The 15,222-nt window shown below is 40.6% G+C and overlaps 1 protein-coding gene across 1 annotated transcript in view; it reads left to right on the top strand.

Moving 5' to 3' along the window:
• The window catches only part of SLC33A1 (solute carrier family 33 member 1), a 199,144-nt gene that overhangs the window by 30,213 nt on the left and 153,709 nt on the right, over positions 1-15,222 (top strand). The gene's annotated exons all lie outside the window — the stretch shown is intronic.

The raw sequence follows: 15,222 nt of genomic DNA, 5'->3' as shown, positions 1-15,222 counted from the left end.
CTGTTTAACAGGAGGGCTTAATGAATATGTGTTTGCAAATGAGTAGCACGGGGGGAGTTCATGTTTAATATGTATAAGCAGCAGTCTAACAGTTAGTATTTTGATTTATGTGTACAAAGAGTCTGTGTGTGTGTGTGTATGTATATATATATACTGCAGTGAACAAGTGCGCATGCGCACGAAACATGTCTGCATGGGGATTAGCTCACTTACCTGATTGCTAGAGTCACTGCTGGCTTTTTCGTAGGACATCTTGTTATATGTCCTTTTTACTGTCTGGAATAAAGTCGTTTTTATTTTTATACTTTGTTGCCTGGAGAGTACTCATTATTCAACTCTTATGCTTTCAGCATTATTAAGCGTTAATCCAGAAATACAGAGCGCTTCTTGAATTTTTGTATATATATATATATATATATATATATATATATATATTTTTTATTATTTTTTTTTAAAAGGCCTTATTTTAAACTGTAACCATTAAATGCAATATGTTGTTTTAAAGAATAAATATAGATAGGCAGAATACACAGAGTTGACATAATACATATTAAAGGGACACTAAATCCCCCGTAAACAATTTTAATTTACTTTAGTAAAATAAAGCAGTGGTATGTACCTTCATTGGTAATTTTTGCTGATTTGCTTTGATCTTACAGCTGACATTTTTACTTTCTTTCAAGACACGGTGAGTCCACGGATCATCATCAATTACTGTTGAGAATATTACTCCTGGCCAGCAGAAGGAGGCAAAGAGCACCACAGCAAGGCTGTTAAGTATCACCTCCCTTCCCACAACCCCCAGTCATTCTCTTTGCCTGCGGTGCAAGGAGGAGGTGAAGTTTTCGGTTTCTGATAAGTTTTCTTCATTCAATATTTTATTATTTTAAAGCAGAGTAGGTTTGCTCTGATCTTTCCTGGGGTCTAGCCGTAGCCCACGTCAGTCTCTTCAGTAGGGCAGTGGTGGCTTTAAAGCAATTTGGAACTTGTGTGGTACAATCCTCACTGCACTTTCTCAAACAGTTTTGCTGCCCTAATCAGAAAGCCTGAGTAAGCTTACTCGGTTCTTTCCTTTTCCACAAGTCCATGTGAGGAACGGCACCCTCTCAAACCAGGTGAGCTGTCCTTCTGCCGGACAGACTGACATTCAGCTAAGTGCCATGAATATTTTTTTCTTTTATTAGAAGGAAAATCTGGCACTTCAGTAGTTTGATGCTGTAAAAAATGGGTTCATTTTTATCATTGACCCTATTGAGGGTTAATCATATGGTCAGATAGCAGGCACTGTGGATGATGGGGAGGTATTATTTTCTTTTTATTGGTGGCTCAGTCTGTGTCCTTAGCTCCGGTTTAGTCCCGGGCAAGGACTATGTAAGTAAGTGGTGTCGTTTTATATTATACTTTTAGTAGGCCATACGTTTCTTTTATAAGAGCGTAACTTCTGTATAATGGCTGCTGGGGCCGCTCCCGATTATAGGAGGGGTGATTCCTTTACAGAGGTAGCAGAACCTTTTTTTTTTTTAGGCGTGCTTTCCGGACTCTCATACTGTGAGTTCCAGAGTGGTGGCGCGGGTTGTATCGGCTGCTCTGCTATAGAGATAATTGCTCGGCCGACTGATATTCACAGTTCCGGAGTAAAAGCCGGATCGTTTGTGTAGAGGAATTGATCTCAGGCAGCAGGACAGGTAGGCACCTCAGCAAATAGCTCAGGTGTAGAGGGTTGTCTGGGGATTGTAACAGGATCTCTGCTCCGTTTTTAGTTTTTTTTAGCAAAAATAATTTAAAGGAGCAGTATCATTTTTTTAGTGTTAAAGTGAAGGTAAACTTTGATGAATTAAAGCACGTTTTTTAAAAATACTATTAAAAACAGGGGCACTTTCATTCATCAAAGTTTAGAAAGCAGTCGATATGATTAAAAACTTACGTTTGTTATTTTCACAGCCAGAGCAGCTTCCCCCACACGGAGATCCTCTCTTCACACGTCAGCAATGACTAATCCGGCTTCCTCCAATCACGGCATGGCCTCAGGCAATGACTCCCCTGGGGGGAAATCTGTTATTGGAGGACGCCGGATTAGTCATTGATGATGTGTGAAGAGAGGATCTCCGGGTGAGGGAAGCGGCTCTGGCTGTGAAAAGAAAAAAAGGTACGTTTTTAATCGAAATGGCTGCTTTCTAAATTTTGATGAATGAAAGTGCCCCTGTTTTTAATAGTATTTTTAAAAAACTGGCTTTCAGTCATCAAAGTTTACCTTCACTTTAATTTTAAAATTGAAATAAAAGCGTTTTGGTTTTTTTTGTTTTGTTTTTTACTTTATTGGCCTTCTTGTTTGTAAAGATGGATCAAGAGGCTTTGCAAAATGTTGCATGCAGACTATGTTTTTACTCCCAGGTGGAACTACCAGTACCTTTTTGTTCTTCATGTATTGAAATAACTTTGTGTTACAGGGATAGACTTTATGATCATGAGCCATCCTTAGCTAAGGCGGATGCTGTTCAGGTGTCTCCTGTACCAGATATGCCACAGCTTTCTCCTCAAGCGTCCCAATCTTTTTTGTCTACACATGCAGTGCCCTGACTGTGCTACAGAGATTATTGCACAGGGAGTGGGAGAGACCTGGAATTCCTTTTTTATCCATCTCCAATTTTCAAGAAAATGTTTCGAATAGCTAACTCCATTAAGGAGTTGTGGCAAATGGTTCCTAAGGTGGAGGGAGCGATCTCCACTTTGGCCAAGAGAACCAATATTTCCATAGAGCAGGGGTGGGCAGACTTTTGTAAGGCAATGGCTACCTCTAATTTTATTCCAAGTGACGTAGTCACCTCACAAAAAAAAAAACACCAGTCGCTGGCAGAAAATTGTATTTTTGCCACAAATAGGACCTGCTGGCTGAAAATTGTATTTTTGCCTCAAATAGGACCTGCTGGCTGAAAATTTGTATTTTTGCCACAAATACATCTTTAAAAATCAGCCGCGCTCTTTATTAACTGTGAGAGCTCTCTCTTTACGTCACGCTGGGACCATCAAGCAACCTTATCTATGTACCGCGCCTGCATATGAATAAGTAGTCTCACAATCAAGATGGCTCGAGTCTAGGGCTAACGGAGTAGTCAAGCCTGGAACACATGGGAAGCCCACAGCTCAGGTACGATGACAATGAACTATTCTCAGCCAATCATAGACAGACTTATTCTACAAAGTAATTTTATTGGCTGGACGCCATGTCATGTTGATTAGCGGGCAGGTCCTGTTGGCTGCGCTCCATCTGTCCGCTACTAGCTGAAGACTAGTTAGGACAGTGACAGAGGCATGCTCTGTACTGCCTACACAGCAACCATAGAGTGTCAGAGAAAGTATCAAAGAGCAGCATCAAAGCCTGGTACAGAGTAAGTAAAAGAACCTTAGGGGGAGTAACAGACCCTGGGGGAAAAAAAGCAACACCAGACCATTCACCTAGCAGAGCCGGGTGACAAGTAACAGAGGACAGAACTAGAAAGTAGCAGCAGAATATCAGACAGAGCAGGACCTGGAACTGTCAAACCCAGGGATACCGAGCAGCATCTCAGCCTGGCGCATGAAGAATCTGTACTATGGACAAAAAGTAAGAGAGTTTGGGACAGGCAGTAACCAAAGTTGGAGAAATGAGTTCAGCTACAGCCGCGTCACACATGCTGAAGTACACATAACGCTGTTATAGACTCATAGCCGAATTTAAAAGTCTGCATAATAGAAACATTTCTCATACATCTACGGTTGCGAGGCTCTTCACTCAGAATCTAGATGTGTGAGAAATTTTTCTCTTATTATGCAGACTTTTGAAATCTTCCAGGCGGTCACCTCAAAATTCACTCGAAGTCCACTGGTAGACCGCAATCCTCTTGCCCACCCCTGCCATAGACGATAGCTGTTCCTTTTAAGGATCCTATGGATAAGAAGTTGGAGGCCTTACTAAAGATGTATGTTCACCAGGGTCTCAAATGGCAGCCTGCGGTGTGTATTGCTACTCTCACCAGTGCGGCAGCCTACTGGTTTGATGCGTTGTCTGATTCTATTCAGACAGATACTCTTGAGGAGATCCAGGACAGGATTAAGGCTCTTAAGTTAGCCAATTCCTTTATCACGGATGCTTCCTTACAAGTGATTAAGTTGGGAGCAAAAATGTCTGGTTTTGCTGTACTAGCTCGCAGAGCCTTATGGTTGAAATCCTGGTCTGCGGATGTTTCATCTAAGTCCAAACTCTTGGCGATCCCCTACAAGGGTAAGACCTTGTTTGGGCCTGGCTTGGCTGAAATTATTTCAGATATTACAGGAGGAAAAGGGTATTTTCTCCCACAGGATAAGAGGAATAAGCAAAAGGGACATCAGAGTAACTTTCATTCCTTTCGAAACTTTAGAGGTAAGCCTTCCCCTCCCTCATCCAAGCAGAAACAGTCCAAGCCTTCTTGGGAGCCCAATCAGTCTTGGAACAAGGGGAAGCAATCTAAGAAGCCCACAGCTGATTCCAAGTCAACCTGAAGGGTCTGCCCCCGTTCCGGGAGCGGATCCAGTAGGGGGCAGACTTTCTCAATTCGCTCAAGCTTATATACTGGATGTCCCCGAACCCTGGGCGGTGGACACCGTATCCCAGGGTTACAAGTTAGAATTCAAGACTTTTCCTCCCAGGGGCATGTTCCTCTTCTCAAGATTATCTGTAGACCAGATAAAAAGAGAGGCGTTCTTAAATTGTGTTAAGGATCTTTCTACTCTGGGAGTGATAGTTCCAGTTCCAATGCAGGAACAGGGTCTGGGGTTCTACTCCAATCTGTTCGTGGTTCCCAAGAAAGAGGGAACTTTCATACCAATTTTAGACCTGAAATGTCTAAACAAGTTCTTCAGAGCACCATCCTTCAAGATGGAAACTATACATTCCATTCTTCCCTTGGTCCAAGAGGGTCAGTTCATGACAACCATAGACCTAAAGGATGCGTACCTTCATGTTCCCATTCACAAGGATCATCACAGATTCCTGAAATTCGCCTTTCTAGACAAACATTTTCAGTTTGTGGCTCTTCCGTTTTGACCTTGCCACAGCGTCCAGAATTTTCTCAAATGTTCTGGAGGCTCTACTGGCAGTGGTCCGGTCTAGGGGCATTGCAGTGGCGCCCTATCTGGACAACATTCTGGTTCAGGCGTCGTCGTTTCAACAAGCAAACTCTCATCCGGAGAATTTGTCGTCTTTTCTTTGCTCCCACGGATGGAAGGTCAATCTGGGAAAAATTTATCTGGTTCCATCTACAAGGTTAGTGTTTTAGGGACCATAATAGATTCCCTATCAATGATGATATTTCTGACAGAGGTCAGAAAATCCAAGATTTTCGATTCTTGCCTTGCCCTTCAGTCCTCTCCTCGGCCGTCAGTGGCTAATTTTTTGGAGGTAATTGGTCTGATGGTAGCTTCCATGGACATCATCCCGTTCGCTCGGTTCCATCTCAGAGCTCTGCAGTTATGCATGTTAAGACAATGTAACGGGGACTATGCGGATCTGTCTCAACGAATAGATCTGGATCAGGTGACAAATAACTCTCTTCCGTGGTGGTTGTCTCAGGAACACCTCTCCCAGGGAACTTGCTTCCGCAGACCTTCCTGGGTGATTGTGACCACGGATGCCAGCCTGCTAGGCTTGGGAGCAGTCTGGGATTCGTTAAAGGCTCAGGGTCTATGGACTCAGGAGGAGTCAGGTCTTCACATAAACATCCTAGAGCTGAGAGCGATCTTCAATGCTCTTCTGGCCTGGTCTCAATTAGTCTTAGCCCGGTTTATCAGGTTCCAGTCGGACAACATAACTTAGGTGGCTTACATCAACCACCAGGGAGGAACTCGGAGTTCCTTAGCCATGACAGAGGTGGCTCAAATTATTCAGTGGGCGGAGACACACAACTGTTGTCTATCTGCGATCCACTTTCCAGGAGTGGACAATTGGGAAGCGGATTTTCTGAGCAGACAGACTTTTCATCCCGGGGAGTGGGAACTCCATCCGGAAGGGTTTTTTCTATCTTGACCCACAAATGGGGGTGGCCGGAGCTGGGTCTCATGGCATTTTGACAGAATGCCAAGCTACTGAGGTACGGTACAAGGTCAAGGGATCCACAGGCTGTCCTGATAGATGCTCTGGCGGTCCCTTGGAATTTCAGTCTAGCATACCTGTTTCCTCCGTTCACTCTCCTTCCATGAGTCATTGCTCGGATCAAGCAGGAGAGTGCGTCAGTGATTCCCATAGCACCAACGTGGCCTCGCAGGATCTGGTATGCAGACCTAGTGGAAATGTCATCTATTCCGCCTTGGAGACTACTTCTGAGGTAAGACCTTCTACTTCAGGGTCCCTTCCTTCATCCAAATCTCTCTTCTCTGAAGCTGACTGCTTGGAGATTGAACGCTTAATTTTATCTAAGCGTGGGTTTTCCGAGTCGGTCATTGAGACTTTGAGATTTACCAAAAGATATGGCATAAATATCTGTATTGGTGTGAATCCAGAGTTTACTCTTGGAGTAGAGTCAGGATTCCTAGAATATTGTCCTTCCTCCAGGAAGGTCTGGAAAAGGGTTTGTCAGCAACTACTTTGAAGGGTCAGATCTCTGCGTTGTCTATTTTGTTGCATAAGCGTCTGGCGGACGTGCCAGACGTGCAATCTTTTTGTCAATCCTTGGTCAGAATCAGGCCTGTGTTTAAACCTGTTACTCCTCCATGGAGTCTTAACCTTGTTCTTAAAGTTTTACAACAGGCTCAGTTTGAGCCTATGCATTCCTTAGATATTAAGAGGTTATCTTGGAAGGTTTTGTTTCTTGTTGCTATTTCTTCTGCTCGGAGAGTTTCGGAATTCTCTCTCTGCTGCAGTGTGATTCCCCTTATCTTATCTTTCATGCTGATAAGGTGGTTCTTCTTAAGTTTCCTTCCTAAAGTGGTTTCAGACAGGATTATTAATCGGGAAATCGTTGTTGCTACTTTGTGTCCTAATCCTTCTTCTTATAAGGAGTGTTTGCTGCACAACCCAGATGTTGTGCGTGCGCTGAAATTCTACTTGCAGGCGACTAAGGGCTTTCACCAGTCTTCTGCTTTGTTTGTTTCTCTGGGAAACCGAAGGGTCAGAAAGCTACGGCTACTTCTCTTTTGCTTTGGCTGAAGAGTATTGTTCGTTTGGCCTATGAGACTGCTGGACAGCAACCTCCTGAGAGATGAAGCTTCTGTGGAACAGATTTGCGAGGCTGCAACTTGGTCCTCTCTACATACTTTTTTAAAATTTTATAAATTTGATACTTTTGCTTCGGCTGAGGCTTCTTTTTGGAGAAAGGTTCTTGAAGCGGTGGGGCCTTCTGTTTAGGTTACCTGTCTTGTCCCTCCCTTATCTTCTTTGTCCTCTAGCTTGGGTATTGATTTTCAACAGTAATTGATGATGATCTGTGGATATACTGTGTCTTAAGAAAGAAAACAAACTTTATGTTTACCTGATACATTTTATTTATTTTTATGGCCTCAATTATCCTTGACAAAGAAGATAAACTTCAGCTATCCTTAGCTGCTTTGAGAGAATAGTTTCGTAACAGTATAACAATTGTAAATTATTTTCAAAGATTTATTTTATGCAGATCTTATTGAGCACAGTGATTAAATACTGATATCTAGTAAAGAAATACTTTAAAATTACTTTAACAGCTAACTAAGTAGTTTTGGGTTACAAGGTCTATTAGTCAGACAACCATTATTGTGAAAAAGTCACCTAAGTGTCCTAAAAGTTCCCACCGTAAAATGATTTAGTAGGCCATTAAAGTAATATTACAGTGCATACATTGGCAGCACCCTACTGAAAAGGAGGCATTTTATATTAAAAGTGCGTACATATATATATAAAAAAAAAATAATGTTCCTCTCTTGGAAAAGCTTTCAGAATTGCTGCCTTTTCCAAGCGATATTTGTATGCAGCTTTTTTTTAAATGCAATATTCAATGGAACAGTGTACTGTAAAAATTTCCTCTCCTTTAATTTGCTCCCAGTTATCCATATTACCTGCTGGAGTGTATTAAATTGTTTACTTCCTTTAACTTTATTTGGCATTTGAAATAGCTGTTTTTGCTGTGGTATCCTCACCTATACTAAAAGTTCAATACTTAAGTGTTAACTATATAAAAGGTTTGTAGACATATCCAGCAAAATAAATTACACTCACAGTGGGAGGTGGGAGAGGAAAGTAATAAAATGTGAATTTTCAGTTGTTCTCTCTAAGGGCCCAGTGAACAAAAACTTCCACCAAGGACAAAAATCACAAAAATTGTTTTGGGATTTTTTTAGACCTTATATTGTAATGTAGGAATCTCTCCTTCACTTACAGATCCCTGCATAATGAGATAAACATCTCCCAAGGTAAAGCTTGAGTTTCTTAAATTGCTTGAGGGACCTTGCTGTACTGACGAGACTTCTTAGATCATTTCACCTGAGTGGAGCGCTTTACATCATTCTGGACCTAAGTATTGGGCTTTAGTATACGGACCGAGATAAGAAAAGTGATAGTGATAAAATAAGAAAGTGATAAAATAAGTAGATCTGATTTCTTTGCAAGCTCAGCCCATGATAATGGGTTGTGGTGTCAAAGAACAAACCCAGCTAATTCATATACAAAAATAAACCTAAATTTGCAATTTCTCATACATTTTATACTCTGCTGCTGGTATAACAAGTAATTTGAAACACATTTAAGGTAAATCTATATTACAGTACATGGTTTCCTTTAGTCGCTCAAATGTACTATGCATACATAAGCAAATGAATAATTATGTTTCATGTTTGAGAGGCTGTTGCTTGTAATTGTGCAGTTTTTGTTAGGATGTCATGGTTTCTCTGTTTTGTTCATTATCATGAGTCATCCACTTTTACCTAATAAGACTGAAAATTTCAGTATCATCTAACATTGCACACATCTATAATTCTTTGCCTGTGACAAGTTGTGCAATCTTTTTCTGCTCACTACTTAAAGGACCAGTCAATGCAGTAGATTTGCATAATCAACAAATGCATGATAAGAAGACAATGCAATAGCACTTAGTCTGAACTTCAAATGAGTAGTAGATTTTTGTTAAATAAATTGTAAAGTTATGTCTATTTCCACTCCCCCTGTATCATGTGACAGCCATCAGCCAATCACAAATGCATATACGTATATGCAGTGAATTCTTGCACATGCTCAGTAGGAGTTTGTGACTCAAAAAGTTTAAATATAAAAATACTGTGCACATTTTGTTAATTGAAGTAAATTGGACAGTTCTTTAAAATTGCATGCTCTATCTGAATCTTGAAGTTTAATTTTGACTTGAGTGTCCCTTTAACTAAAGCTGGGGGAGGTTTTAGTGTGGTAAGCTTCAGAGCCAGTATTCCATAATTATCAAACCACATATTTCTTTTTTTTTTCTCAATATATTGCAATCCGTATGATATTGTATTTGTTTTATGCATCTGTTGGAGATATTCTCATCTATATATAATACATATTCTTTATTTTGTCCTGAACGTATTACAACGTTAAATGGTTAAATAGTTAGAAGTTAACATCCTATTATATATATATATATATATATATATATATATATGTGTGTGTATATGTGTGTGTGTGTGTGTATATATATATATATATATATATATATATACAGGTAGCACTCAGTTTACGCCGGGGTTAGGTTCCAGAAGGAATGGTTGTAAATCGAAACCGTTGTAAATTGAAACCCAGTTTATAATGTAAGTCAATGGGAAGTGAGGGAGTTAGGTTCCAGGCCCCTCTCAAAATTGACATAAGTAACACCTAATACATTCTTTTTAAAGCTTTGAAATGAAGACTTTAAATGCTAAACAGCATTATAAACCTAAAAATATACTGTAAATTGTATCATCATCAAACTAAGTTTAATAAACAAAAACATTTGCTAAACCACACCTAATAAAATTATCACACAAACACAGACTGTATCATCATCATCAATCTAAGTTTAATGAACAAAAACAAAATAATCACACAACAGACTGTATCATCATCTAACTAAGTTTAATGAAGACAAAAGGTTTTTTTACTTGCATTTTTCTGCAGCTAAGGGAAGTGGCTGCTAGATCTTGTTCCTTTAAAAACGGATCCATTGCTCAGGTCTGGTTATACACTGATTAGCCTGCCTGTGTTTAATCACACAACAGACTGTATCATCATCAAACTAAGTTTAATGAACAAAAACGTTTTTTTTTAATTGCCTTTTTCTGCAAACAGTTCTCTGCATTGAGTCTGCAGCTAAGGGAAGTGGCTGCTAGATCTTGTTCCTTTGAAAGCTGATCCATTGATCATGTCTGTCTTGCTTTTCTTTGCATGTGTTTGCTGCAACACAAGCGGACAGCGCCACCTACTGGCTATTTTAATGTATGCATGTGCTAATGCTTTCAATAGCAGTCAATGCTTTTCAATAGCAAAAAAAAGGGCGTTATTCATAACTTATTCTGAAACGGCGCAAATTGAACCGTCGTAAACTGAGGCCCACCTGTATATGTATGTGTATATATATATATATATATATATATATATATAAACTCAAAACACGGAAGGGACTGCACTCTCAGACTGGACTGGGTTCGCATCCTATTACCCTGCAACATGCACTGCCCTGGATGCTCAATAGTACTCTCAGGCAGCTGCACTGTCCCCAGAGTCGCAGGCAGTTAACCCCAGACAGGTCTTGGGTACAAGGCCCATTGGGAGAGACCTTGACGTGGTACATGGGCTTGTCCCGTTTGGCCAGATGCAGTAACTAACTCTTCCATTTTTGCTTTTAATCTTAGCTGAGAGCTTTCAAGTGAGTGCTGGACTTCCTCTGTGTGCTGTATTTGTTTTGTAATTTTCCCTGTGGGCCTTGCTCCCAGACCTGGGTGCAAGACCCACAGTGCAGCTACCTGAGAGTTCTATTGAGCACCCAGTGCTGTGCATGTTGCAGGGTCTAGGATGTGTACCCAGTCCAGCCTGAGAGTGCAGTCCCCTTACGTGTTTTGTATATGTTCAGGGTGATTGCATAAACCGTTTGTACCCTTGACTTGTTTCCAGTTTGTTTGATTGAGAGCTTGCATTGTTTGGCTGTTATAGGGACCCAGGTTTTGGGAGAGACCTTAACGTGTTACATTGGCTTGTCCCATTTGGCCAGATGCGGTAACTAACTCTTCTATTTTTGCTTTTAATCTTAGCTGAGAGCTTGCAAATGAGTGCTGGACTTCCTCTAGGTTATATATATTCTATACACACACTATAGTTTTTTTGTTAACTTACTTATTGATTGATATATTGGGCTCAGTAAATTTGAGAAAAGTAAAAGGGATAACGTTATTTACAATGTTTGATATATTTTGCAGCACCCTCTTGTGAGTATTTAAAGGACAATTACAAACATTACCTGTTATGAGATGGCAGAGGTGGCGGTACTCAGTACCGGTAAGTGGGGGATTTTAGTATATCCAGAATCTAGAGGAATCGGGAGTAAATTGTTCCAATTTCAGAGCGCATGAGCAAAGTCTTTTCTAATCTATTTATAGTTCCAAGATGGAGAAATTTTCGACCCATTCTGGATCTGAAAAACTAATCAAATTCATGAGGGTTCCCCTTTTCAGGATGGAAGATATTAGATGTATCTGCCTGTAGTTCAGGACAACTATAGACTTTAATACTTACCTGGACATCTCTATCCACAAGGAATATCTCCAGTTACTTCTTTTACATTTATTGACAGATATCAGTTTGTATCTCTTATCTAGGTCTAGCTACAGCTCTCAGAAATTTTTACCAGGGTTCTGGGTGTTCTGCTGTCAGTAGTCAGAGCTAAGGGAATAGCCGTGGCTCCTTATTTGGATAATATCTTGGTTCAAGCTCCTTCTTTACCTTAGTGTATACTCATACAAAGGGACTACTCTGATTCCTTCACAGTCATGCCTGAAAACTCAACGTTGCAAAAGTTAGTTGACCTCGCATATAGGGTTTCATTTCTAGGTGTGATCATAAATTTGATCTCAATGCTATCCAGGTGTCTTTAGCTCAGCACATGGATGTAGTGCGTCTGATGGTGTCAGCATCAGATGCCATTTGGTTTTAAAGGGACAGTCTATACCAGAATTTTTATTGTTTAAAAAGATAGATAATCCCTTTATTACCCATTCCCCAGTTTTGCATAACCAACACAGTTATATTAATATATGTTTCTCTTGTAAGGTGTATCCAGTCCACGGATCATCCATTACTTGTGGGATATTCTCATTCCCAACAGGAAGTTGCAAGAGGACACCCACAGCAGAGCTGTCTATATAGCTCCTCCCCTAACTGTCATAGCCAGTCATTCTCTTGCAACTCTCAACAAGCAAGGACGTTGTAGGAGAAAGTGGTTAAATATAGCTAGTTTATTTTCTTCAATCAAAAGTTTGTTATTTTTAAATAGTACCGGAGTTGTGCTATTTTATCTCAGGCAGTAAATAGAAGAAGAATCTGCCTGAGGTTTCTATGATCTTAGCAGGTTGTAACTAAGATCCATTGCTGTTCTCACATATGTCTGAGGGGATTACACAGATGAGGTAACTTCAGCGAGAGAATGGCGTGCAGTTTATTCTGCTATCAGGTATGTGCAGTTATAATTTTTTCTAGAGATGGAAAACACTAGAAAATGCTGCTGATACCGGATTAATGTAAGTTAAGCCTGAATACAGTGATTTAATAACGACTGGTATCATGCTTACTCCCAGGGGTAATACCTTTATGATATTGCAATATAAAACGTTTGCTGGCATGTTTAATCGTTTTTATATATGCTTTGGTGATAAAACTTTATTGGGGCCTAGTTTTTTCCACATGGCTGGCTTAAATTTTGACTAGAAACAGTTTCCTGAGGCTTTCCACTGTTGTAGTATAAAAGTTACAGTTGGTGCAGTTAAAATTAGAAACTGTGACATCCAGCTTCCCTCAAAGGCCCTCTGAATGCTATAGGACATCTCTAAAGGGCCCAAAGGCTTTCCAAAATCGTTTATTGGGGAAGGTAGGGCCACAGCTTGCTGTGGCAGTTGGTTGTGACTGTTAAAAAACGTCTATTTCGTTTTTTTGATCCGTTTTTTGAACTAAGGGGTTAATCATCCATTTGCAAGTGGGTACAATGCTCTGTTAGCCTATTATACACACTGTAAAAATTTCGTTTGATTTACTGCATTTTTTCACTGTTTTTCAAATTCTGACAAAATTTGTTTCTCTTAAAGGCACAGTACCGTTTTTTATATTTGCTTGTTAACTTGATTTAAAGTGTTTTCCAAGCTTGCTAGTCTCATTGCTAGTCTGTATAAACATGTCTGACATAGAAGAAACTCCTTGTTTATTATGTTTAAAAGCGATGGTGGAACCCCCTCTTAGAATGTGTACCAAATGTACTGATTTCATTTTATGCAATAAAGATAATTTTCTGTCTTTAAAAAATTTATCAGCAGAGGAATCTGACGAGGGGGAAGTTATGTCGACTAACTCTCCCCACGTTTCAGACCCTTTGACTCCCGCTTAAGGGACTCACGCTCAAATGGCACCAAGTACATCTAGGGCGCCCATAGCGTTTACTTTACAAGACATGGCGGCAGTCATGGATAATACACTGTCAGCGGTATTAGCCAGACTACCTGAACTTAGAGGTAAGCGAGATAGCTCTGGGGTGAGACAAAATGCAGGGCATACTGACGATTTAAGAACCATGTCTGATACTGCCTCACAAGATGCAGAAGCTGAGGAAAGATAGCTTCAGTCAGTGGGTGATGTTAATGACTCAGGAAAGATACCTGATTCTAATATTTCTACATTTAAATTTAAGCTTGAACACCTCCGCGTGTTGCTTAGGGAGGTTTTAGCTGCTCTGAATGACTGTGATACCATTGCAATGCCAGAGAAATTGTGTAGACTGGATAAATACTTTGCAGTGCCGGTGTGTACTGATGTTTTTCCAAATACCTAAAAGGTTTACATAAATTATTAATAAGGAATGGGATAGACCAAGTGTGCCATTCTCTTCCCCTCCTATTTTTAGAAATTTTTTTCCAATAGACGCCACCACACGGGACTTATGACAGACAGTCCCTAAGGTTGAGGGAGCAGTTTCTACTCTAGTAAAGCTTACTACTATCCCTGTCGAGGACAGTTGTGCTTTTTTTTTTTAGATCAAATGGATAAAAAATTAGAGGTTACCTTAAGAAAATATTTATTCAACAAGGTTTTATCCTACAGCCCCTTGCATGCGTTGCCCCTGTCACTGCTGTTGCGGCGTACTGGTTTGAGTCTCTGGAAGAGGCTTTACAGGTAGCGACTCCATTGGATGACATACTTGGCAAACTTAGAGCATTTAAGCTAGCCAATTCTTTTATTCTGATGCCATTGTTCATTTGACTAAACTAACGGCTAAGAATTCTGGTTTTGCTATACAGGCGCGCAGAGCGCTATGGCTTAGATCATGGTCAGCTGACGTGACTTCAAAATCTAAGCTACTTAACATTCCCTTCAAGGGGCAGACCCTATTCGGGCCTGGTTTGAAGGAGATTATTGCTGATATCACTGGAGGAAAAGGTCATGCCCTTCCTCAGGACAGGTCCAAATCTAGGGCCAAACAGTCTAATTTTCGTGCCTTTCGAAACTTCAAGGCAGGTGCAGCATCAACTTCCTCTAATGCTAAACATGAGGGAACTTTTGCTCAATCCAAGACGGTCTGAAGACCAATCCAGACCTGGAGAAAAGGTAAGCAGGCAAAAAAGCCTGCTGCTGCCTCTAAGACAGCATGAAGGAACGGCCCCCTATCCGGTAACGGATCTAGTAGGGGGCAGACTTTTACTCTTTGCCCAGGCGTGGGCAAGAGATGTTCAGGATCCCTGGGCGTTGGAAATTATATCCCAGGGATATCTGCTGGACTTCAAAGCTGCCCCCCCAAAAGGGAGATTTCACCTTTCACAATTATCTGCAAACCAGATAAAGAGAGAGGCATTCTTACACTGTGTACGAGACCTCCTAGTTATGGGAGTGATCCATCCAGTTCCAAAGGAGGAACAGGGACAGGGTTTTTACTCAAATCTGTTTGTGGTTCCCAAAAAAGAGGGAACCTTCAGACCAATTTTGGATCTAAAGATCTTAAACAAATTCCTCAAAGTTCCATCATTCAAGATGGAAACTATTCGTAC

The sequence above is a fragment of the Bombina bombina genome, chromosome 4 (assembly GCF_027579735.1).
Source record: "Bombina bombina isolate aBomBom1 chromosome 4, aBomBom1.pri, whole genome shotgun sequence".
Lineage (NCBI taxonomy): Eukaryota > Metazoa > Chordata > Amphibia > Anura > Bombinatoridae > Bombina > Bombina bombina.
Note: the sequence above shows the minus strand (reverse complement) of the source record. Positions and strands in the feature narration are given on the sequence as shown.